The following is a 24,407-nucleotide window of genomic DNA, read 5'->3' as shown; positions in this document are numbered from 1 at the left end:
CTCTTCTGTGTGCTGTGTCAATGGTCTTCCCATATGTTTGTATTTTACTTCCCATACTCAATTTAATGCAAAAGATCTGGAATATGTATAAATTGCCCCTACACAAATGGAGACACAGCTCTGTGATAGGATGCTTACCTGCCATTCATGAGGCCCTGGGTTCGACCGTTAGCTTTAGGGTGGGCGACGGGGACTAAAAGTAACCATTATAGTTTCCATGTGTCTTTAGAGAAATATTTTCATGTCTTTAGTGACCTGAAATCTATTTGCCTACAAAGAGTTTGGTATTTGTCACAGAGGACATTTTTATTTTCGTATGAAATTTTCAAGTAGTTAAAAGTGCTTCCTTGTGAGCCAGGGAACAAAGACTCCTTACCCTACCACAGAGAACAATGGGAGACTTGTCCTAGGATTCAGGGATAATAGTAATTAATTTCATCCGAAGTCAGACTTTCTCTGTGTTTTTCAGTTTCTTCGATTCCCAAGGCTACCGTTGACTCCATTATTATTCACCAGGGAGTGGTAAAATGTGTCTTCCATTCAAACTGTTGATGGGTGATGACACGGACCTAGGAATCTTTATGAAGGTTTGGTTTATTATTCACTTTTAAGTGTAAGAAAACAATATTATATAGTCTTTCTCCCTCTCCCTCCCCCACGCTCCCTGCCTCTCTCTTTTTCCCTGTGCAACCATAAAGGTATTTTAAGCACAGTTGAAATGTTCAGTCGATTTCTTTTTCTTCTAACCTTGCAGCTTTCGCAGTTTTTATATCCTAGCATGAACTTAGGATAATTTATTTCATAGACTTTTCTATATTGACAGAAACTTTGTCTCATGAAGACATAGCTAGTATCCAAAGGATTTTTTTTCCCCTTAAGATTGTAAACTTATGAGTATAAACCATTTAGGTGAAGAATTAAATAAAACCCACATGATAAAGTTGATTTACAGCACAAAAAGAATTCAGTAGGTGTTCCTAACTATTTACCCGGACATTTTCTTACTGTATGCAAATGGAAAAACACCTTCAAAAGCTCTTGTCTAGGTTTCTCTTGCCAGTGGCATCTTACAGACCTCTGCATGGTACAAAGGTGTTCTATTGCTTGGTCAGTTCCTAGTTTCCTTTCGAGAATAATTGACTCTGTGTTTCTTGTTCTCTCTCTGTTGCCTAATGAATTCTCATGGGGAATTCAAGAATGTGTGATTAACTTACTTCTTCAAAAAGATTTATTTATTTTATGTGTATGAGTAGACTGTAGCTGTCTTCAGACACACCAGAAGAGGGCATCAGATCCCATTACAGATGGTTGTGAGCCACCATGGGGCTGCTGGGAATTGAACTCAGAACCTTCGGAAGAGCAGCCAGTGCTTTTAACCGCTGAGCCATCTCTCCAGGCCCATGATTAATCTACTTTTAGAGATTATCAAATACCACAGGTGACCTCTGTGCTCTCTCCATAAATATATATATATGTGTGTGTGTGTGTGTGTGTATGTATATATATTCAGCTATATCAACCATAAAAGAATTGTATTTTAAACCACAAGACGAAAGACCCTGCGTTATTTTAGGTATCCATAAGATGTTTGCCTCACTAAATAGGATGGGTACCTAGAGTGAGGAGATACCATGATGAGGGCCGAAACCATCAGTGGGACAAAACCTTTCCAGCACCAGACACCTGGGAAAGCTTCTGCTAACTTAGGTGCAGATTAACAAACAAAAACCTAACGAGATCCCTTCACATGAAGTTCCTGCGTTTGCTGCGTTTGCGTCCTACCAGATCTGGAGTTTTGTCAAGTCCATTACAGACGAGAGACACAGAAGTCTGGGACTCACTGCTGTTGCTGGGTATGCTGCTCCCTCAGAGAAAAATGGAGTGATTGGGGTGATGAAGGAGGGGGGGCTGTGTGGGATGAGAAAGGGGTGGTTGGTGGCAGGAGTGTGAGGCTATGAGAGGAGAGAATAAAGGTGTTGCTCACGGCCACTTCTTTCTCAGATTTTTTTTATTCATTCAGAAATGTCATCTGAGGGGGGGAAAAAAACCATCTGGTTAACCTAAATTCACATATTTGACCCAGCATTCTCTATCCTCAAAGCTTGCCAAGGTGTGAGAGAGTGGAACCCAAGCAGCAGCGAGATCTAAAATGTGAAAGAGTGGTCTCTTACCTCCCATTTCCTGTTTCCCCTTCCAACTAAGAAAGTCCCCAATAAATGTCTACCTCAGGACTGAAACAGTAACGAGAGGCAGGGGGAGAAGACAGAACTGGCATGTTTACACATCAAACAGACTCCAAGACTGTGAAATTATCACAGGAGCTGCTCTTTCTCAAGCTTCAGTGTGGTTAAAGATGATTATAAGACCAGTCCTGGTGCTCAAGGGTTTGCAGCTGGAGCTTGGGCAGACTCACCTCTTCATTCATCTTTCTGCTTCCTAGAGTCTACCCACTGCTCTTTCCTGCTCTATGTCCAGGCCCTACAACTTGTCAGTGATGTTGTTAACTCGCTTTCTGGCCCCATTACATTGCTGGTGCTATCACTAACTAAAACACAAGCTTAATGATGGTCCTGGTGGCTCAGAATTGATATGACTTCACTAATTTTTTGATGATACATAAATATTGTTGACACGAAAACATAGTTCTCATGTCACAAGGAATAAGAAGTAATTTGTTTTGGACCCAGATATGAGTGGCAGTTTCCTGGGAACACATATTCAGGTTGCCCCAAATACCATGGTCAGTTCTAACCAGTCAATCTTCTCTGTTGAGTGTCTAATGCAGTTGTAGCTCCCGGACCCTTGAACTTCAGTTAACAGCTTTATGAAAAAGAAGCAGAGGATAGAACCCTTACCAGGTCCTCCAACTTTACCCAGCTATTGGGATTCTGTTAACACAGCATGAACAAAGATGATACTTTGTCTCCTAACTCAGTTTCTAATTAGTTCTGCCTCTTGTTCATGGCTTCCCTTCTAGCTACTGTGACACTGTCTCTCAAGCACCTCCACGGTCTCACTTCCTCCAAGTCCAGTGTTCTTTGTTCACAGGCACTTTCTGCCCCATCTTAACATCAAGGAATGGGCCACTGAAAGAACTCTTCCCCAACGTCCAGCCGCACAAACTCAGAGATGGACAGTGACATCTCTACATCGTCCCCTTGCTCTGTCGGGAGGGACTTCCCAATCTACACCCTTCTAGGAATGCTGGATGTTGGAAATGCAGCGTCCCTGGTGACCATGGTGAAGGTCCGAGGTGAGGAGACCACAGGGCCAGTGCAGGAGTGGCCCAGGAGGAAGTTTGGATTTCTCAAGCCTTTGGTCTGTCATATTAGCAGTCACCATTCCCAGATGTTAAGGAATATAGATTTGGGCTGTAGATTAGCAGGCAGCTAATCACGTACACATGCTAGTCAAACAAATTCCTATGAAACTACAAATTACAAGCTACGCGTGAGATTAAAAAAAAAAAAAAAAAGAAAGAAAGAAAGAAAAAAAAGCCAGCCTCGCTGTGGATTGGCATCCTCTGAAATGCCTTCCTAGCCCAACTCTGGGCCACTGAAACGGAGTTTTTGAACTTGTGTGCACACGTTTGAGATTTTTGTAAAGCTGCCAAATCTGCAGTACAACAATAATTAGCATAAGACTTGTGTAATTAAACTACACCGAAAGGAATGAATTTGAATCTTTGGCAAGATGCTCTCTTCTCTTAAAGAAGAGGGAGGAGGTGGGAGGAGGGGGAGGGGGAGGAGGCAGAGGAGGAAAATAGCATCATAGGTTCCTCAGGGCCTCTATCCACAGGTTGGGAAGAGACATCAGGGTGACCCTGTGTCATTCCAATAATTCCCCACAGGGGCGGTTTCATTTCAGGCATTATTTTTAGGCACTGATTTTTCAGAATGGATCATTCAACTCGTTTTAAAATCAATGTCACCCTGTCTGCTGTGAGTACTTCCTATTTTTACAATGTAAAACACTCTGTCTTATAATTTTTTTCCTTCCTTATGATACAATTAAGCTTCCCAGAACAGATAAAGAATATTTATTTTAGAAAAATAAGTTCAAGGATATCAAACAGGAGGTCAAGTGAATTGGCACCTGGTGGCTTGATTTTGATGAGTTAAAAAAAACAAAACAAGCCAGGCAGTGGTGGCGCACGCCTTTAATCCCAGCACTTGGGAGGCAGAGGCAGGTGGATTTCTGAGTTCAAGGCCAGCCTGGTCTACAAAGTGAGTTCCAGGACAGCCAGGGCTATACAGAGAAACCCTGTCTCGAAAAAACAACAACAACAACAACAAAAACAAAAACAAAAGAAAACGGCATGTTCACGTTTGAAAGAGCCCAGGTCAGGGCTGTGTGAATTAAGGAGAGTATTTAGGAGGCTGGAATTGAGTGTTGGCAGGTTAGCAGCTCCCAAAGCAGGCTTCAGGCTGATGCAGCAACCATCCCTGGACCGTGTGTTCCCAAATGAAGTAAGGCCTCTTGAGTGCTCAAACATTCTTTGCCAAGAACTGCATGGGAGGGGATAGGGAGAGATAGAGAGGGGTCAGGGGGAGGAACCATTTCTTGTTCTGAAGCAAAACCAACTCTGCTTCTAGAACACTTATTTTTCAAAAGAGAGTTACTGGCTTGTTTACTCCATAAAATTAATTATTCTGCAGATTCAAACTGGATTTTGAGATATAAACAACAGACAAAACACAACTGATTTTGAGTACATTGACAGAACCTAACTCTGGGAAAGTCATGTTCTTAAGGTCTTTTTATATCATCGGACATAAAGGATTATTGGACATCAATATTCTGCCATTCATAATGATATAGGCAGGTACTACAGATGCATGTGTGCTTTGTTAGGGGTGGTGGGATCCCATAATAACCAGGCTCAGCCTGATTACACCTTGTAAGTTTGATAAGCTGCACTTTGTAGTAGGGAAATTTTGAGTGGGTTCGGTGGTCAAGCCGCACACCTTGCTCCTTTGAGTTTCCGTTTGTGCTCTAGACCTCGTCCGTCCGCGTTGATTCTCGCCATTGTGTGCATTGAGCTGGGGATGGGGTGGGGTGTGGTCACAAGTAGGGGAGGGGACGTTGCGAGTTCGAGACCTGTAGGAAGACTTTGGAGATTTGGGGCTGAGCGTAAGCTTTGGTGACTAGAGGCGATCCTTGCTGTGCTTGCAACATTTCCCCCTCTCGATTCAGTCCGGCAGTAAGATGATTTCAGCATGGAAGAGGGATGACTTAGTCAGAGGATTGGAGCTCTTTTCCTGAGTTGACCTTGCAACCAACTCTGGCTGTTCACATTAGCAAACACAAGGCAGCTCCTTGCCCTTGCTTCTCTCTCCATGATCTCCATGCAAATCTGTGCTGCTGTGGCTCCAGTTTGGATGCATTTTGGTATTGCATAAAGTCCTGTTTCCCCCAGAGAAATAGTTATGGGTAAGATGTCCTATGGACAAGGACCATGATAATACCACATAAGGTATGCTAGTGGCTCTGGGGGGAAAGTAAACATATATTAGGATCTCACAAATTAGACACCAGTGTGTATCACATAGATTCAATCAGAGCCAGCCCTGGAGAGTGTTGGCATAGAAATAATTTTCTCTCATGGCCTCCCTTCCTTATGTCTTCATTGAAACAAGGTTTCGTTATGTTGCCTAGGCTGGTCTTTATCTCTTCTTTTAAAAATACATATGGTTTGTTTTGGTTTGGTTTGTTTTTGCTTTCTTGTATATGTGTTTGTGTGTGTGCCACGTGTCTGCAAAAAAACGTGGAAGCCAAAAAAAAAAAAAAAAAAAAAAAAAAGCATCCAATCTCTGGGAACTGGAGTTGCAGGCAGGTGTGAACCATCCCACATGGATGCTGGGAACCAAACTCAGGGCCTTTGCAAGAGCAATAAGCACTCTTAACCACTGTGCTGTCTCTCTGGGAGTGGAACACTTGTTCTTCCTGCCACAGTCCCCAGAATGCTAGGATTTCAAGTAGATTGAAGACCTCTCTTCATAGATCATCTTCCCACACCCGGGGCTTTAGACTCAGTCTCGTCAGTCAGTTCTTGTCATCCCGGCTGTGTTCCTAGTGTCTAAAAACGGAAATCTTAAGGGAGACAAGATTTGGGGTTTGTAGCCATTTGTTTGGTTTTGGTTTTGGTTTGCTCACAGTGTCAGTGGGCTCAATCCAGGGTGGCTTTGCCCTGTGTGCTTGGGCAGGATATTGTGATTGGCTGAGCTTGTGACAGAAGGGATTCTTTGCCTCGTGTCAAACAGGAAGCAGAGAGCAAGGGAGGGACAGGGGTCCAAGTCTATCCTTCAAAGCCATGGCCCCAGAGACTGTGCTCTAACTAAATCCCTCCTCCAAGGTTCCAGAGCCTCCAAAGTAGCACTACCACCTAGAGAGCAAGCATTCAACGAGTAAGCCTGTAAGGATGTTACGCCCAGGTCTCGGGAACCCTAGAAGAACTCTAAGCATTGCAAGTCCAATGTAATATAACAAAGAGAGCTTTTATTCACGAGTCAGACCCGGATGGCAAGCCTTCCCCACTGTGCAGGTTAGGAATGCGATGCCCCCATCCAGGGGGCTTAGAGTATTTATACACACACATGCATAAGCAGGGATCCTCAGGCTTTGGGGATACGTGACAGGGGAGGTGACAAGGGGAAGCCATCCTTCAAACCTGATATTGTTTGTTCAGACAGCAGGAGCAGAATCGTGCAGCTGGGAGGGGACTCTTCTGACCTGGGAAGTAACTTTATGGTGCTATCAGAAGTTAGCGTACTTTTACAAGCTGGTCACGGCTCTCTGGGAACACTTACTCTCCCTTCTCTCATGGTCCCAGAGTGGGCCACTTATCTTTTCAAGGATGCTTGGTCCTTGTTTCCTTCAAGGACGGGAACCATCGGCACCAGAGGAATGTTAGTTATCTATCAAGGAAAGTATCAGCCTTGATGACACAGAGGCTGGGTTATGTTGCAGTTTGTCTATTCCCAAAGCCAGCATCTCCCCCCCTCCAGGGGGGCCAGAGTCCGTTAAGGGGAAGGGAGTGCCACCAATTACAATATTCTAGTGCCAGGCTGGGTCCTCTCCGTTTGCCTTCTCTGAAGGGCTGGAGGCATCTATGCTGGGAAAGGGGGCAAGGGGAGGGGAGCTCTAACTGCACAGGCGGTGGGAAAATGCAGAGGTGGGTTTCCTGCGTCTCTTCTGGGAGACTTCATATTCCAATCATCATGTTGTGGGATATCCACCAGAGAAGACTGCTCCCGCGCAGCAGGCTTCATCTTTCAGCTGTGACATCACAGATGAACACCTGTAGGTTGGCATCCAGCAAGAGATCGTCATAAAGCAGAATTGATGGCTGATGGTAATGGGTTTCTCAAACTAGACTCAAGGGTGGTCCAAGAGTAGGGCCTGGTACTGGGTCACACAGGCATCAGCTAGCATTCCGGTGTTTCTCAGAGGATGCCCTCAAGAGCATGGGGTGCTGTGGGTAGATCATCTTGACCCAGAGTTAACCTTTTTGTTTATTGTTTTGTGTTAGACCAGCAGTAGCTGCCACAGCTCTTAGATAGGTGGGCCATCCTGTGGCTACAGGGTCCATTCGTTTGGGCAGGTACATCACAAGGAAATTGCATGGCCCCAAAGTTTGGGTTAAACCCCCTTTTGTCTTTTGTTTTATGGACAAACATTACATCAGGAAGTACTAGGGCAGGAGCTAAAGTCACAGCTGGATCTTTCAAGCTTCAAATGTCTTTGTTTAGTCTCAGTCCCAACCAGGGGCTTAGTGCCCCTCTTTGTGCTGGTGTATGAGGACTTGCTAGTTCCACAAACTGGTATCCAGAGGCCGCAATCTCCTGCTGCTCCTAGGATCTCTTGCACCTCTCTCTTAGGCTTTGGGGCTGGGATCTGAAGGATGGCAGTAATTCTACTCTGAGACAGGCTCCTTTGCTTCCCCTCAGCTGGTAGCCTCTGGTGCACAAAGTTGGGCTTTCAAGGTCTGTAACTCTTGCAGCAGTTCCTTGGTGGTCCTTGTATACCTTTAGTTTTAGAGGCTAGAAGGAGGTCATTTACATATTGTAAGCATATGGTCTCGGGAAACCTCTGATGGAAAGGCAAGAGATCCACATGTACTGTCTCATCAAACAGGACTGGAGGTTTTGTAAGTCCCTGAGGCTGCAAGTTTCCTACTGTAACCTCTCTCCGAGTCTGTCCATTTAAAAGCGAAGATGGGTTGACTCACCTCTGCCCACGGGAGGCTGAAGCCTGCATCTTTCAGGTCCAAGACACTGCACTTGTTTCTCTGGAGGAATCAGACTCATGAGAGTCAGAGGTCCCAAGTTTCTTCATAGCAGTAGAGACATATTCCAGTGTGACCAATGGGGCACCAAGATTTCTTTTTCTCTGAGCTAGGCAATATGGACTGCAAGTTTCTTTTTGTTTACAGGGTATTGGGGTATTGTTTAATCTGGATGGAGGTAGCTGAACTGGTGAGTTGAACAATTTCAGGAACTTGATGTTGGGCCAGTCCTGGGGGGTTGCTTTCTGCCCATACTCCAGGGAATCTTTGTTATCAATCTGAGAGATAATCTAACTATATCTATTGATTGGAGATAGAACTTTCCGCTAGGAGATATTCTCCTAACAGAGGGTAAGACAACAAATTTTTGCTGGGTATCTGTAAGTTTAATCATGTCTCATTATGAGAGAAGGTGGCAATGGCTTTCAGTTTATACAGTTGACCTTTGAGCTACCTCCATCAACTGGGACCTGCCTATACCTTTAACTTTTCTAACTTTTAAAAGGTTTTTTCTAATATCTGGGGCCTACTGGGTGACAAAGAAAATCTTTTTAGCAGCAGCCTTTAATGCTTCTAAAAAGGACCTGGCAAAAATTGTTTAAAGTCTCCTTGGTCTGTGTTGGACAGAAGAGAAAATCTGGTCTATCCAGGCTGTGTTGTCTTGCCATGATCCCCTCCCCTGGCCTGGGAGTGGTTGTTCTACTTTTTTTTTTTTCTTCAGGGATGGTGGGATTTGAGTTTTCCAATTATACAGACCATTGGTTGGAAAGAAGAGCTAGATCATGAAGGAGGAAGGTGTGCAGCTTTCTCTTCTCCTTTGAGCTCATCCCAAGGGAGCTCTTTCCCTCCCTGGCTGCTTAGAGCAGGTCGGGGAGCAGAGGGAACTGTTTCTCAGGCCCTGTGTGCATCCCACTTTGATGGCAGAAAGGCCCAACCCTTCGTTACCTCCACACAGGGACCAGGACTAACTCTAACCGTGAGCAGGAGCCAAGTGAGCGCTCCACAAGGCAGAGGACTCGGGAAGTTCCTCTGGATGACCTGGCAGAGCCAAAAGGATTCAGGTCCCCAATATAAAAGAGCAAGTCTTTAGCCAGGGTAGGTCTCAGAGAAAGCCACAGGTCAATACATGGAAACAGAACTAACAGAAATTCATAGAAAGACACATACACATGGGTGTGTTGTGGGGGGGGGTGGAGAAAAAGACTACCAGGGGTGGCCATCACGCATTCATACACATGAACAGTCTGGGCGAATCTAGTGACATCTCACATGGATCCTGGACACTGAATTACCTGCCACCCCGACCTGTCCTATGTGTCTAAACAAAAGGTAGCCTAACCAGACTTACCTCCAGAGGTGACAGGCCAGGCAACTTTCTGTTTTCCTTTGGGGTGGAAAGCTCCATGGTGTCAGATCCCTCCAAAGCCTTAGGCAGTGATTGAGCTAAGGGAGTCTTAGGGATGTGGGACTCAGGCTATGCATCCCCTGAGACTGTGGTCTATCCAGGCTGTGTTGTCTTGCCATGATCCCCTCCCCTGGCCTGGGAGTGGTTGTTCTACTTTTTTTTTTTTCTTCAGAGATGGTGGAGCTCCTTGACCTCAGTCTTCCCTACTCCAAGGGGCTCTGAGACCCTTGATGTCTTGAGTTCTGGTCTCTGGGATCTCAGTGGGAGCTCTAAAAATGTTGTAAGATGTCCACCCAAGAAGGCTGCTAAGGTATGGACATAAGCCAATAGAATGGATTTATTAGACAGCCAGCACCTGCACTGGGTGTTTGGGATCCCAGTGTAGCACTGAGCCTCTTCTCATGAACTTTTAAGCACAAAAACCATATTCTAGGTTGACATACTTCAGTTAACGAGAATGGTTAGCCAGAAGCAGAACTACAGAAGCCAGGAAGCCAGGTCGGTGCATTTAGAGACTTCCCCAGAACTGTGGGCTTTGATAAGCACATAAGGTCTTTCTTTTCATTTTGACTAGTGATACACTGTCTGCATGTTGAATTTTATGATATGACCTGAATGGTACTTCCATCATGGAGTCAGTTGTGCTAAGCTGTTGGTGACTACTAAGGGATGAGACCCTGTTACAGTAATATGCACATACCTCGTGCCCACTCCTCTTATGAGGTAGCATATGTTGTCCATGTAGCCAGCAAATAGAATGAAGTAAGGTTGGTAGAAATCAACTCGTTACGCTTGCTGTAGGAGAACAAGTCAGACAGTCTGGTATAGGTAAGTATATGTTGGGTAGCACACAGAAAATACCGATTTTAAATTCAAGCTTGTATACAAGTACCCATTGGCCTATTGCACTCTGTTAACACACAAATATTATTTGTCAATTAAGAATACAACCTAGAAAAATATACAAGTTTTGCTAAATGCCATGCCAATAGTACAATATCTTTAAAAAAAGATAGAGACACGAGTCTTCTCAGGAATGGCATCAGAAGCTACACGTTTAACTTCTCTGAAAAGCAGATGTTTCGTTTGTTTGTCCCATTTATCCATTTTACTTGCCTGAATTGGTCTTGCCCCTCACTCCCTGCACAGGAGGATGAAGCAGGAGAATCAGAGTTCAAAGCTAGCCTTTGGCTATAGAGAAGAGCAATTCTGAAGACATGTAAACACATAAACATCCCGGGCCCAGCAAACCCTTTTTGAATGCCTACTGTGTTTGGCCATCTTCTTGCTAGCATGATGCTAGGGTTAAAGGGACCATTATGCTTTGAATGACAAGGTCGGGAGTGCTAGGGAGGAGACTTGAGAGGTCTGGGCACAAAGAAGCCAAGCTGGCCAGGGGATATGAAGGACACGAGAAAGGGAACAAAGTCACTCTTGGTCTTGGCAGCCTCTGGCTGGCACCCACAGGGTCTCCCTGAACAACATGTGCGGGCACTATTTCTCTTTCATGGATTGTTCCACTTTCTCTAACACAAGTGATTAAATCACGGGTAAGGATATTTCTTAATGTCTACTCCAGGAAGGGACTACCACAGACTGCCCAACAGTTCTCAGGGGACTGCATAGCACTTTTCAACCTATCGGTTATGACCCCTTGGGGGTTGAATGACTCTCAAAAGGGTTGCCCAAGACCATCAGAAAAGACAGAGATTTACATTATAAAACTTATACCAGAAGGAAAATGACAGCTATAAACTAGCAATGAAAATAATTTTATGGTTGGGGTTCACCAGAACTTGAAGAACTGTATCAAATGGTCACAGCATCAGGAAGGCTGAGATCCACTACATTAGAGCCTTCTTCAGGATTTCAGAGTATGCTGAAGACCAGCGGAAATATCCAGCCTCATGGGTTGAGTAGCTCCTGGAGTCTAGGACTTTCCATTCATAGCCTGCCTTTGTTGCATTAGCCTGTAAGGCATTCTAATAAATCAATGTATAAACCCTGACTAATACACAAAGGGTCTGAATCCTCACTATGGGATTCATGACGTCATTATAATATTGCTTACATTGTGGCTTTTATACCCCTCTCCTTTTGTGTAGATGGTGGTAGAAAACACTCTAAAAGGAAGATCTACTCCACCATGATTTGTGACAGAAAAAGAGTCATGAGCTTGCCACCCATGTCACAAGTATTCCTTAAAACTTTAAAACCCACAGCGTAGACCCCCAACATGAAGCTCTGCCTCGAGAGTCCAACTCTTGAGAGTGTTCAGTTCAGCTTCTCCAGCTAAACTGCTGCTCCGCTGGACAAACTTTCACTTAAACTCTGCCCCTTGACCGAATTCGTACCCGAGAAGACTGGGACAGAGACCCCACATCTGCCACAGTATAACAAAATGAGATGTGGCTTTAGTTCATGTTGTTCTACACACCTTTAATCCAGATCTTTTGAGTAGGGAAAATCCAGGTCCATAGCACCTTGACCATCTATGGAACTGTGTGGCCTGCTGTTGCCAGGAGCCGTTGCCTGCCGACTCGGAGCCCCAAAGAAGACTGTTTAAATGTCCACAGGCAGCCCAGGTTGCTCCACTCCTAAGCAATCGTATCTTAAAGGAAAATTTCTTCATAAAAAACATTTGTTTTAAAAGAACAATATGTCTGCTGCCTGTATTTCTACTGTCTGGGGCTTACTTACAAATGAGGTTTAAGAGGATACCTGGTCTCAGTCTCTATGTGAGCACCCCAAAGAATAGGTACCAGGAGAAATGGGAACTTCAGAGGAAGGACATCCTGCTATAGCTATGTGCTCCACCAGACACTGAGAAGCAGGAGCAAGCAATGACCATCCTGCAACTGAGCCGGGAGCTGCTCAGGCCCTGGAAACCGCAACCATTACCTGCTGACTCCGACATCCTCTGCAGCTCAGAGTCACCTGTCTCTTTCTCTTGATCAGCAGGTGAGGCTGGAACACGCACCCATCTGTCCATCCGCCTTGGGCAACCTTCATCAGATAACAGAGTTGGGTGCAACCTTTTTTTTCCGGTGTCTATCCTTCTGTGTTCTCTGGCTTATTCAGAGGTGTGAGAGAGGACGAGGGGATTTCATTATTCAGATGCATAGAAAGGCTTGAAGAACAGAGCGTTACTTTAGGGACCCATGTCCAGGGTTTCTGGATGATCTCATCCTACTGGGCACCTGGATGAAAATATCGGTTTGAGCCAAGCATCGGTTTTGTAAATAATGCTTTATGTTTTAAGGAGCTATCATAATTATATATTTAGTTTGCATTTTTTTGCTTATTTTTGTCTTCATTGCTGGTGTTATTACCGGGAAGTGAAACTGATATGCTAACAAAAAATTAGAAATAGCAATTCTACCTTCTGATTACAGTTGGATTTACTTTTAAAAATGCTTGATAATTAACTTTACCATTTCTGGTTTATTTATTTTTGTTCATGTGCATGTGCCTGCTTCCCTGTATGTGCACCCTGTGTGTGCAATACCCATGGAGTCCAGAAGAGGGCGTTTGATCCCATGGAACTGGAGTTACATGCAGGAATGAGTTGCCCAATATGGGTGCTGGGGATCAAGCCTGGGTCCTCTGCAGTATTAACAGCTGAGCCATGTCTCCATCCCCTAATTTTACTTTCAAAACCAAGAAGAATTAAGAATTCTTTTGGAAGTTTTTTTCTTGGTAAGGTTTTACTTCTTAATGTAGCTACTGACCCTTAGTATTGTAAGCATACCATAAACAAAGCCTTAAATCCACAGAATCTTTCCCTGTACGATTCTCTACCTGGGACTTAACTAGATTCCCCACCCCACCCCACCCCATTAAGTAAACTTAAAAAAAAAATCTCAAAAGGCATTCCCTGAGTGTGATCTCTGGAACTCAAAAATGGAAGGAGAGAAATGACTCTACCACTGGCCTCTGACCTCCATACCTGTGCCATGGCACGTGTGCATCACACACACACACACACACACACACACACACACACACACACACACACACACACACAGAGAGAGAGAGAGAGAGAGAGAGAGAGAGAGAGAGAGATGGCTTTAATTCCAGAGTACTGGAAGCTGAGACAGGAAGGTGGTGGGCTAGAGGCCAGATAGATCTGAGATACTTTCTCAAACAAAACACAGAAAGCATTGGAGTGGGGTTTAGCTCAGTGCCAGGGCGTTCAAACAAAATAGAAGAAGCAATATACTATATAATGTTAGAAGGAAACTCAGTGATGAGAGAAGCATCTCTATCTGATAAGGGATTTAATTCTAAGACTCGTGATCAATATAGTGGTGAGATGTTGATTTTTTTTTCCTTTAAAATTGAGAACAATCCCCAGGTCCACAAAAAATTATTAAAATCCAGCATAATAAGGATGCTCACTATAGTCCCCTCTGTTTGAGATTCTCCTGAGGGCCCAAGAGAATGTAATGAGGGAGGAAAAATAAATACAATGTAAAAGGATTCAAAAGAAAAATAAAACATTTGCAGAAGATATAAATGAGATTATAAAATGTCAAAAAGAACCTCCAAGCAAATCTCCCAACACACATACAGAAAGTTTACTCCATATAAAGTCGATATGGTAAAAAGAAATCTCTTAAACTTCTAACAGAAAATGAAATTTCAATGGATATTATTTCAAAGAGTGCCAAGCACATTAGACGTCACCCAGATGCAATGGTGCATGCCTACCGTCCCAGCTACTCACGCGTCTGAGGCAAGTGCTGGAGGCCGGAAGCTGGAGCTCAGGCAGGGCAAAGCACAGACAAAGTAACTATAGAACATGTACACAGTTGCTGTAAAGCAGACGAACAGGTACGTCATAAACATTAAGACATGTGAGCCATATGCTTATAAAAACATATAAACTATAAAATACATAAAGCCATGGAATACTATTCCAAACCCCGGGGCCTTAGTAAATGGAGGTTTAAAAAGAGCTCGCAGGTGTTTGGCCCAGCAGCACATATACTCAAATTGAACTGATTCAGAGATTAGCAGGGCCCCTGTGCACAGATCACATACAAATTTGTAAAACGTTCCATATTTTATTTCAAGGAACAAAAAAAAAAAACAGCTCATGAACCAGAAGGCTCGATATGTTAAAGATGCCAGTTCCTTAGGTAGCCTGTGGGTCTTGTGCCATTTCAGTGTAAAAGAAATCATAGCAGGTTCTAGCATGTTCGTGCATTTGCGTATCATCAATTAAGAAGCTGATTCTGAAGTCTAGCTGAAATATAAAGTAGCAGCCAAGATGCATTGGAAAAGAACAGAAAGGTCAATGACTTACTCCACTAGATAACTTGGCACGGAGGCAGCGCAGAGGTGGAGCGAGAACAAAGCACGAACCGGTGGGAATTGGAGTCTGGAAGCCTCCACGCACAGATAGAGACGACTTTCACGAGAATGGTAGCCCCACAATGAGATGGGAGAAAGACTTACCTATTAGTTTGTTTCAGTGCTGTGTGTTGAACCCAAGGCCTTGTATAGTGGGCCTCTTGCTACAGCCAACACACACACACACACACACACACACACACACACACACACATACACAGAGAGAGAGAGAGAGAGCATTCCATGAGGATTCAGAAGCAAATGGGAGAAGGTTGGTGTTATTTTAAATGATAATTTAGAAAAGAAAACATACTCATGGCCTTAAGAAATGGAAATAAGTAAGACATAAATTGATTAATAAAAGATTGACTGGGTCAGCTATATTAAAAGTTGTGTTTATCAAAGGCCTTTAGTGAAGTCAAAGTGGATGCCACAAACTAAGAGATGAAATTTAATGTGTGTGTGTGTGTGTGTGTGTGTGTGCAACTGATAAAACAAATAAGGAAAAAAATGATCACAATTCAAATGCTTGAAAATGTGAGTAAATATTTCATTATAGTGATATGTAAATGGCCTATAAGTATTAAAAACAGAATAATCAGTAATCAGGGAGATTCTGATTAAGACCACAATGAGGAAAACCACATGCTCATCTAAAGGGCAGAAGTAAGAAAGGCCGAAAGACAGGCCACACAGGGATGGTGTGGATGTAGATTAGCCATCGGTGGTGAGGGGAGGAAAATCCGTACAATTATCACGTTAAACCTGGAATTCTTTTCTAAAACTAAATGCACACGCACCCTCTTATCCAGAAAATGTTGCTCTGGGCACATGGCCAGCGAGAATTTTATGCACATGTTCAAAAAACAGACACAAGAATGTTTGTAGCTGTAGTTTCATAACTATCATAGCCTGAAACAACTCAGATGCTAGCCACACAGAATAAATACATTTCGATCTATCTACACAATGGGAAAGTGTAAAGGGATGGAAATACGGAACACAAACTCGGCAGACAGCTTTCATTAGTACAGTTCAACAAAAAGAGCCAGACCCTCCCTGCCCCCAAACAAAACAGACAATATTACTCTTTTATTAATTGTAAGACAGACAAAACTAGGTGACGGTGTTAGAAGTTCCTAAGTTTCTGGGGTGTAGGCAGTGTTTGGTGCTTCTTATAGGTGGTGTTTATGTGGGAGCGCTCACTTTGTGGGTGGTCAGGGAGCTGGGGAGTTACAGTTTGTATATTTCTTCTGTATGCATTTTGTTCTTTTATGTCAAAAATGACGAAAAATTAGACTGTGGAGATGGCTCAGTGGTTAAGAGCACTGGCTGCTCTTCCAGAGGACCTGAGTTCAATTCCCAGCACCGGCATGGCGGCTTACAACCACCAGGAACTCCCGCTGCAGGGATCTGATGCCCTCTTGGCCTCCAGCAGCAGCGTGAATGTGCTTCACTGACATGCCTGCGGGCAATAAAGTAAAAACATAAATAAAATTTAAAATGTAAACAACTAAAAGCGCCTCAAGATATACCCCTGTTTCTGAACTCAGCAATTCCGCAGCTGCATGGAGTTTTCCTACAAATTATGTGGCAATTACATAATATTTACACACTGAAATACTTCTTCTAAATTAATATACTTTAGTTTTAGAACTCTTTGGGACTTACAGAAGAATTGAATAGGAAACTATTTTCATATGTGCCCTCACCTCAGCACACACTTCACTGGCATCTAGCATCATGACTGTGGTATAGTTTGTTACAATGGCTGAGAGATACTGAGACACTCTTACTCACTGAAGGCCACAGTTGACACTGGGATATACTCAATTATGTTGATTATGTTTAAATGACCAATAAATATAAAATAAAAAACCTCATTGTGGTCAGACAATTTTAATTAATACCACAATGAGATACTATCACATACCTACCAAAGAGGCAAAATTGGCCATACCAGTATTAGTGTGGCCAATATAGAACAGACTGCAACTCTAAACTTGCTAGTGGGAGCATAAGTTGGAACCACTACCATGGGGCCCAGTCTTGTTACATTGTACCGCTGCTAGCATGTATACAATGATAGGTATCCATCACTAGAGTCGGCAGGTAGTTGATCTGGGTTCCTCAGCTTTGTCCAGCTCCTAGAGCCGTTACTTCGTTACTGATTGGGTTTTTGTTTTGTTTTTACTTTTTTCTGGTTCTCTATAAATTTCACATCATGCACCCCAATCTCACTCATCTCTCACCATCAACCACCCTTACAATCTCCACCACCCCCAAACCCCGAAAAGAGAAAAAAAAAAATCTCAGGGCTATACAGAGAAACCCTGTCTCGAAAAACAAACAAACAAACAAACAAAAAGAGAGAGAGAGAGAAATCTCATTGTGGGAGCTGTAGTGTGTCACAGTGTGTCCCACAATACACCCATTTGATCACACTTCTTTGGCTTACAAATGTTCATTGCAGTGACTCTTTGGTCTGGTACGAGGCTTCTGGCTTCTGCTACTCTGTCAATACTGGAGCCTCAACCCCACCCCACCCAGAAGTCCTCTCAGAAATCTTGTTGTTGCCCTGTGTCATGGAGATCCTGTAGTTTGGGATGCGTAGGACTGGCCCTTCATGAATTTCAGCATTTCATGGATGGGGTAGATGTTGGGGTGAGTCAATTCAAATCCCTGGATCTGGACCTGAGAGATATCTGAGCTCAGGTATCTCAGATATCCACTGACTCCCTCAATCTCACACCCTCAGGGCTGGCTCACCAACCAGGGTGCAACCAGGGCCAGCTCTACCCTGCTGCCCAGGTGAGGTGCAGGGCACACTCTCCCAAGTGCTACAGCTGGTGAGGGGCAGGGCCAGCTCTCCTGCTCTCATGATCCTGGGGCCAGGCCTGCAGGTGTTGAAGGGAGATGGGGAGGGGAGGAAGGCATCTAAGCCACCACATGGGGGACAAGAAGTAGGGACAGGTCTCCCACATTGCTGCAGGACCGGCGACCCAGGTGTAGCCTCTGGTGGCAGCAAAGGACATGGTCCCAGGTGGCATCACCGGCTACTCGCATCATGCTGTTCTTCACTACCGTCCAGTCTCCAGCTCTGCCTCTTTTCATTGTGCCCACGTCCTTCTGTTTCTCTTTCTCTTCCATTTCTCCTTCACTTACTTGCTCCTTTTAATGGATCCCAAAGTCCTGAGTGTCTGGAGTTGTCTCAGCAGTGGTCTCAGGAGTGCTGTGTCCCTCTCATGGATTATGGCTCTGGGCAGGGGGTCACCTCAGGTATGATCTGTCTCCCATCCCCAGGCCTGTGCTGCACTAGACTGTCACCCGGCCTGCCAGAGTAGTCCCATGCAAGGGTTGTCTATCTCAGGCTCACTCCTGCCTGGGGCCTAGAGATCCCAGGTTGGGGAGGGGGGAGGTGGTGTTCTAGTCCCTGGCTTGCTCCCAATCCTGGAAGCCCACCCTGGCCTGTCTGGTGCTGAACTGGTGGTCACCTCAGGCTTGCTGTTTTCAGGGAATGTTAGGTTATTAGATGTCCATAGATAGAACACTGAGTGTAGACAGAGCCTCTCTTGGCCACATACTGAGACACATGTGACACAGCAGCCACCTGTAACCCTTCTAGGGGCAGGGGCATCACTGATTGGTTTTTATCATCTTTATAACTATAGCTATGTGTTTGCGGGAGATGCTGTGAATTTCTTATACCATTAACTAATGGTATAAAGGAAATAACAGGTATATAAAAAGTTAGTGTCAAGTAGTTGAGATGTTAGTTTCCAGGCCTAAAACCTCAGAGCCAGCTTACCTTCCACTTGTCTTTGCTAGCTGGGAAGATGTGTTAATGTTCTCAGGCATGTTTGAGGGAACACTGGCCATGTGCCATTCTGAGCAATCTCCCACATTCAGGCTTCTGTGAATCATGTGTTGGTTCTGAATCAACACATGCTCAGAACAAGGACCTGCCAGTTCCTGCTCCTGGCCCAGCCATCTCACGAGGCTCAGCACGCTTTTCTACATGAGCTCTGACTGTAGAACCTCGGCATGGGGGGGGGGGGTCATCTCTGACTCCTTCCACTGCATTCCCGAGGATGACATCTCAGAGATGACTAACTAGCACTCTGACGGGAAAGGTAGACAGCTGTTCTTTCCTACCCAAAAGGAACAGGTCAGGATGGCTTCCGGTAAATGGCTCAAGACCACAGGGCAAATTCTAAGACTACATTTTGGTCCTTAAGAGTGAACTTTGTTGAATATATTCACCCTAAGCCCTGAGAGAGTAACTAGCTCGTTTTTTAGTTATTGAACATAACAACTTGGGCCCCCATTCTTACTACAAGGGGGAAGAGAGCAGTCCAAAGTTGTTATGAAATGAGTTTACTGACATTTTGAACTGAACATATGGAAGTTACATAGGCTCTTGGTGGTTGCCTAGTTCACAATGTTGGAAACCTGTCACAACAGCTTTGAGCTGCTTTCGATAATGTTGTTGATTTTTTTTTTTCCCAAGACAGGGTTTCTCTGTATAGCCCTGGCTGTCCTGGAACTCACTTTGTAGACCAGGCTGGCCTCGAACTCAGAAATCTGCCTGCCTCTGCCTCCAGAGTGCTGGGATTAAAGGCATGCGCCACCATGCCTGGCTTGTTGTTGACTTTTATGTTACATCAAAGCATTGTGAAAGATTAGATTCGTGCTAGGCTTGGTGAAGTTTCTTTGTTAAAAAAAAAAATGTCATTAAAACAAAAAAAATTGTGGGGGAATTAATTAGAAAACTAAGAAAATAAAATCATTGAACATTCCAATGTCTGTTTTTACACCTGTATCACAATAATGACTTTCTCCAATGGTTCTTTCAGAATCAACCACTAAGCAGTGTGTGTAAAAGCTGAATTTCGTTATGGCAAAACAGATGTGAATGCTTAACTCTGTTTTCTCCAACTCTTCCTCCTGAAGTTCACAGGCATCTCTCTCTCTCTCTCTCTCTCTCTCTCTCTCTCTCTCTCTTTTCTGTATTTTTCATCTGTGTTTTTATAGAGACTCTATCCATCAGATAACAAGTTTAATCATAGAAAATATATAGAATAGCCTTTCTTTTTGGAAACTATAGTTACCCAACAGTTTGCCGTAACCCGCAGGTTTCAGAGAAGAGGAAACCCCCGCTCTGACCAAGTAAGTGTGTTCTCTTTCTGAAGGGCCTCTGGCTGGATAAATCTAGGTCATGAGAGCTGCATAAATAAATGATGGGAACAGAATGCTCACCTGTGGATTTGCAAAATTTTTATGCTATTGGGACCCTATGTAAAAAGGAGCCCTACTGGACATAGTGGTGAATACCTTTAATCCCAGCAGTCCGGAGGCAGAAGCAGGCAGATCTCTGTGATTTTGACTCTAGCCTGGGCTACATAATGAGACCTGAGGTCTCAAAAACATCCTAAATAAAATAATAATAATAGTAATAAATAGAATTAAAATAAGTCATGTGTTCATTCCGTTTGCTGATGCTATGTGCAATTTTTTTTTTTATTCAGAATGGATATATTGCCAGGTATGGAGCACATGCATGCAATCCCAGCCCTTAGAAGGCAGGGGCAAGAGGGCTGATGAGCTGAAAGGCAGCCTGGGATACCTAGAAAGGAATGGCTTATATTGAGTGAAATACCTAGAATGAGTGAATCAGTAAGGGGAAAGCTGATAAATAGGTTGTTCTGACATGAAAGTGATTCTTGACCATGAACTTCAGGGGTTTTCTTTCTAGCAGAATTCTCTGGGCTAGACTGAGCCCTAATCTATATTGTTGTATAATTTCCTAGTATTGTGCCTGTAGACAACAGAATTGTGTTTTCAATATTCATCACATTTCAAATCTATAGAAAACTTGTAATGAGATTTCTACTGTGTAAATGCATTATTTCTACAAATAAATAGAAGGAGGCAGAAGGAGGAAGAGGGGTGCCTCCATTCCTCTGGACTACACATTCCAGTTGGAAACATCCTCTCCTGTTGCATTTTATCAACCACCTTCAGTTGGAAAAAGAAAAAGAAATCCAGCCATCCCAGAAAGCTGGTGAGTAGATCAACACAAAATAGTGCTTACTTAGGCAGCTTACAAACCAGGCGCTCTCTAAGCCCCATTTACAAACAAATACTGAAAATTACTTCTCTGAAAAAGGTTCTATCCATAGTTCTAAGCACCCCTCAAAACTACCAGATGCCAGTATGGCTTTTCCAATTCCCTTCCGGTGATGGGCCTGTTTCCCCGTGGGCTAGAACAGACTTCCCACAAACAAAATCAAGGAGTGCCCGTGTCTTGCCTTTACCTGAAAATGTCTCGAGGTTACAGTTCTGACCTGTCATCATTCAAAAAGATTAGCGCATCAAACTTTAAATGAGCTGGCAACAGAGGGCCTAAAGAAAACATAACAAGCAGTTACACGGTTGTAAAAACTCCAGGACCCAAAAGGCAAGCAGGAGCTTGTTTCTTTACCTTCCTACGGCAAAACAGGGGGGGGGGTGGTCCCTGTGGGAAAGCCAGATCTTCACTTCGGATCATGATCTGAAGCAGGAGGCTGGGGCAGGGTATAGCTCAGAGGTACAGCATCTGCCTGATATGTAGGAGGCCCTGGGTTCCACTCCCAGTGTCAAGGAAAGAACTTGACAGGTTAGAAGCAAGGGCCTGGTCACACTTTCCCATCATAACAACTATTATACAAACTCACACTCCATAGTGGAAATGAACTCAGCTCCTGATGCCTGTCTTCATCATGTCTTGAACCATGCTCTCAAGCCCTTTGTCCCATCACACTCTCTAAAGCCTAACCTACTGGATGAAGTTGAAGAAAAAAATGCCAGAAAGGAAGTAAGGGAAGTGAACACATATTCTAGGTCTCCTTTGGGAAGGTTCTTGAATTTACCCTACCCCTTCAAATTTGGGGAACTCCAACCTAAAATGCTCTTCGTTCCCTCCTAGTCAACTTCCCTCCCCTCACTCCCACCTTCCCCAGCCCCACCCCAGCTTGATTTTGTGGCCTTTATGTGGCCCTGGCTGTGCTGGAGCTTGCTCTGTAGACCAGACTGGCCTCAAACACCTGCCTCTCCTTCCCTAGAGCTGAGGCTGTGTGCCACCATCACCTGGCTAATGCTACTGTATCTCTTCATACTCTCCCTAATGTTACTCTATCTCTCATACTCTTCCTAATGTTACTGTATTTCTTCATGTTCTCCCTAATGCTACTGTATCTCCTAATGCTCTTCCTAATGCTACTGTCTCTCTTCATGCTCTTCCCTGTCTCCTCCCCTTACTCCCACTAGCAATAGTTCATGCAGTAAGCTCAGTGCACATGACCCACAGGTAAACAGATGACTACAACAGCGGGAGCACCGTTGAGGGGAGTGGAGAGAAGCCACGAGTCCCATCTTTAGCATGTTGAGATTGACTGTCACTGAGACGTCCATGGAGGTGGGCAGGACAAGTCAGAAATGCTAATCAGACATCTTTGGGAAAGAAATTTGTATTGGATAGAGTATGTGTGATGCCTGTAATTAAGAATACAGGGAAAGAGAAAACTAAAAGCATTTCTCCTGGGGCTTTAAGGAAACTGAAAGTGTTAGAAGCCAGGATGTTAGAGTTTGGGAAGGTCCTGAGGATATACAAAGGAAAGTGGTCAGATCTACTCCATGTAGAGGAGTGGGAAACGCCAGCCCCTCTCTTCATGGGGCCGACCAGCCAGGATGGTCTCCATAGGTCTTCAATGTGACCTTAACCTTTGAAGCTCTGTTGATGACAAGCTGCTCCAGCTGGTCTTGCCTGTGAGTGGCAGCTCTTCTGGTGTTAGTTTTCTTTACTTTGGTGCATACCAATCTTTTGGCTGAAGAATAGTCTGCCAATAACCTCATTACATTTCTCCCCATGCATGTTGCAGGATCAGGAACAAGCCTGGGGAAAGATGGGACTTCCTTCAATAAGGTCCCAGCAGCTGGCTGAAGTCTTTTCCCTCTACTCTGAAGTCACACCTAGGAAAGGAATCACTCTTCTAATATTGGCAGACTAGGGTCCTTCAATGCCAAGAGCTTATGAGCTAGACTGACAGACTCAAAAGCTCATAGCCACTGAGAACTAAAAGGCTTACGGCTCCAGGCTGTAGGGCAAAGACTTGTGTTTCTAAACGCTCAGGTTGCAGGCGTTTTGCTCTGAGGTTTGATTGCCAGTGGCCTGTGGTATTCAGTAGCTACCAAATCCTGGACTTGCTGCAACAGCAACTAACAGCTATAGCTGTTGCTACCAGCTAGTGCTATAGTTCAAAGTTATGGATGCTGGAATCCACAGCTCATAGAAGCAGCTAGCATTGCAGCTCTTGAGCCTTGTGTGTCAGGGCGCTTGGCCCTAGTGTTACAGCTCATGAACCATGGTATCACGAGCCCCATCTTTAGCTCTCACAGCCTCCTCTGTTTGTCTACCACACTTTCTCTCCCTCTGCCTTCTTTGCCTCATTCTACCATCTTTGCCCGGAGCCATTGTCTGGAATTGCTCGCTTGCCATCATAGCTGCCGCCATTATATTTCTACTGTTCAACTGTTTCCCGCTGAACTATCATCTCCGCCCTCTCTACTTATGATGAAAATCAAAAGTAGACAAAGAAAAACCATTCTGAGGGCTTTCGTGGCTTGAATGCTGCACCACTAGATGATGGGGCAGCAAGGGGTCTCCCAGCTGACTGGAAAAATAAATAAGTCAGGAGTGGGTGGGGTTAAAGTGTTGGCACCAATCCCAGCAGTCTTTCATGCAAATGAAATAGTGTGCTTGCACCAATCACAGGCCTTCTGTGGCCCACTACAGGGTGTGTTCCCTGTTTGGCTTAGGGGAAAATGGGCAGAGTGACCTGGAGTCATGTCAAGGCTTGTCGTGCTTGGAACCCTGCTTTCTAAAGCAGGTGTAGGCTGTCTGGAGTAATCGGGACCGAATCATGTCTTCCTCTACAGATATCAGGAGTGTTCACAGAGTGACTGTCCAAAGTCCAAATTAGCCAGGCAACAACAAGGGTAAGCGGTCAGTCCAGTTAGCAGTAAAGAGGGTACGTGGCTCAGGTCTGCCAGGGATAAAGGGTCTATCTACTGCCACCCAAGGGTCCCACTCAGGTGACTTTGCTCATTTACAGAAGAAAGAAAAGGCAAAACATTATAGAGTGTTTACAATAAAGTCCTAAAGAAAGGGAGGGCGCCTCTGCCGGATGTGGGCGTGGCTGCAGGCAGCTGGGAAGTCTCTTCCTAGCAATGCCCAGGCTCGATCTGGTTTTCAGTTAAAATTGTCCCCTTGCCTCCAAAATCGCCCATTTAAATGTTATAATTTAACTTGTGTCGGTA

The 24,407-nt window shown here is 44.4% G+C and overlaps 1 non-coding gene and 1 pseudogene across 1 annotated transcript; one reads left to right on the top strand and one right to left on the bottom strand.

Moving 5' to 3' along the window:
- The first annotated feature begins 14,660 nt into the window (after positions 1-14,660).
- Positions 14,661-14,764, top strand: Gm24805. The gene has a single exon (XR_003952970.1). It is a non-coding gene; the product is annotated as a U6 spliceosomal RNA (small nuclear RNA).
- Positions 14,765-18,566: 3,802 nt separating this feature from the next.
- On the bottom strand, positions 18,567-18,682 carry Gm26085 (annotated as a pseudogene).
- Between the last annotated feature and the right edge of the window lie 5,725 nt (positions 18,683-24,407).

This window comes from Mus musculus, chromosome 19 (assembly GCF_000001635.26).
Source record: "Mus musculus strain C57BL/6J chromosome 19, GRCm38.p6 C57BL/6J".
NCBI lineage: Eukaryota > Metazoa > Chordata > Mammalia > Rodentia > Muridae > Mus > Mus musculus.
This window is presented reverse-complemented; position numbering and strand designations above follow the sequence as displayed.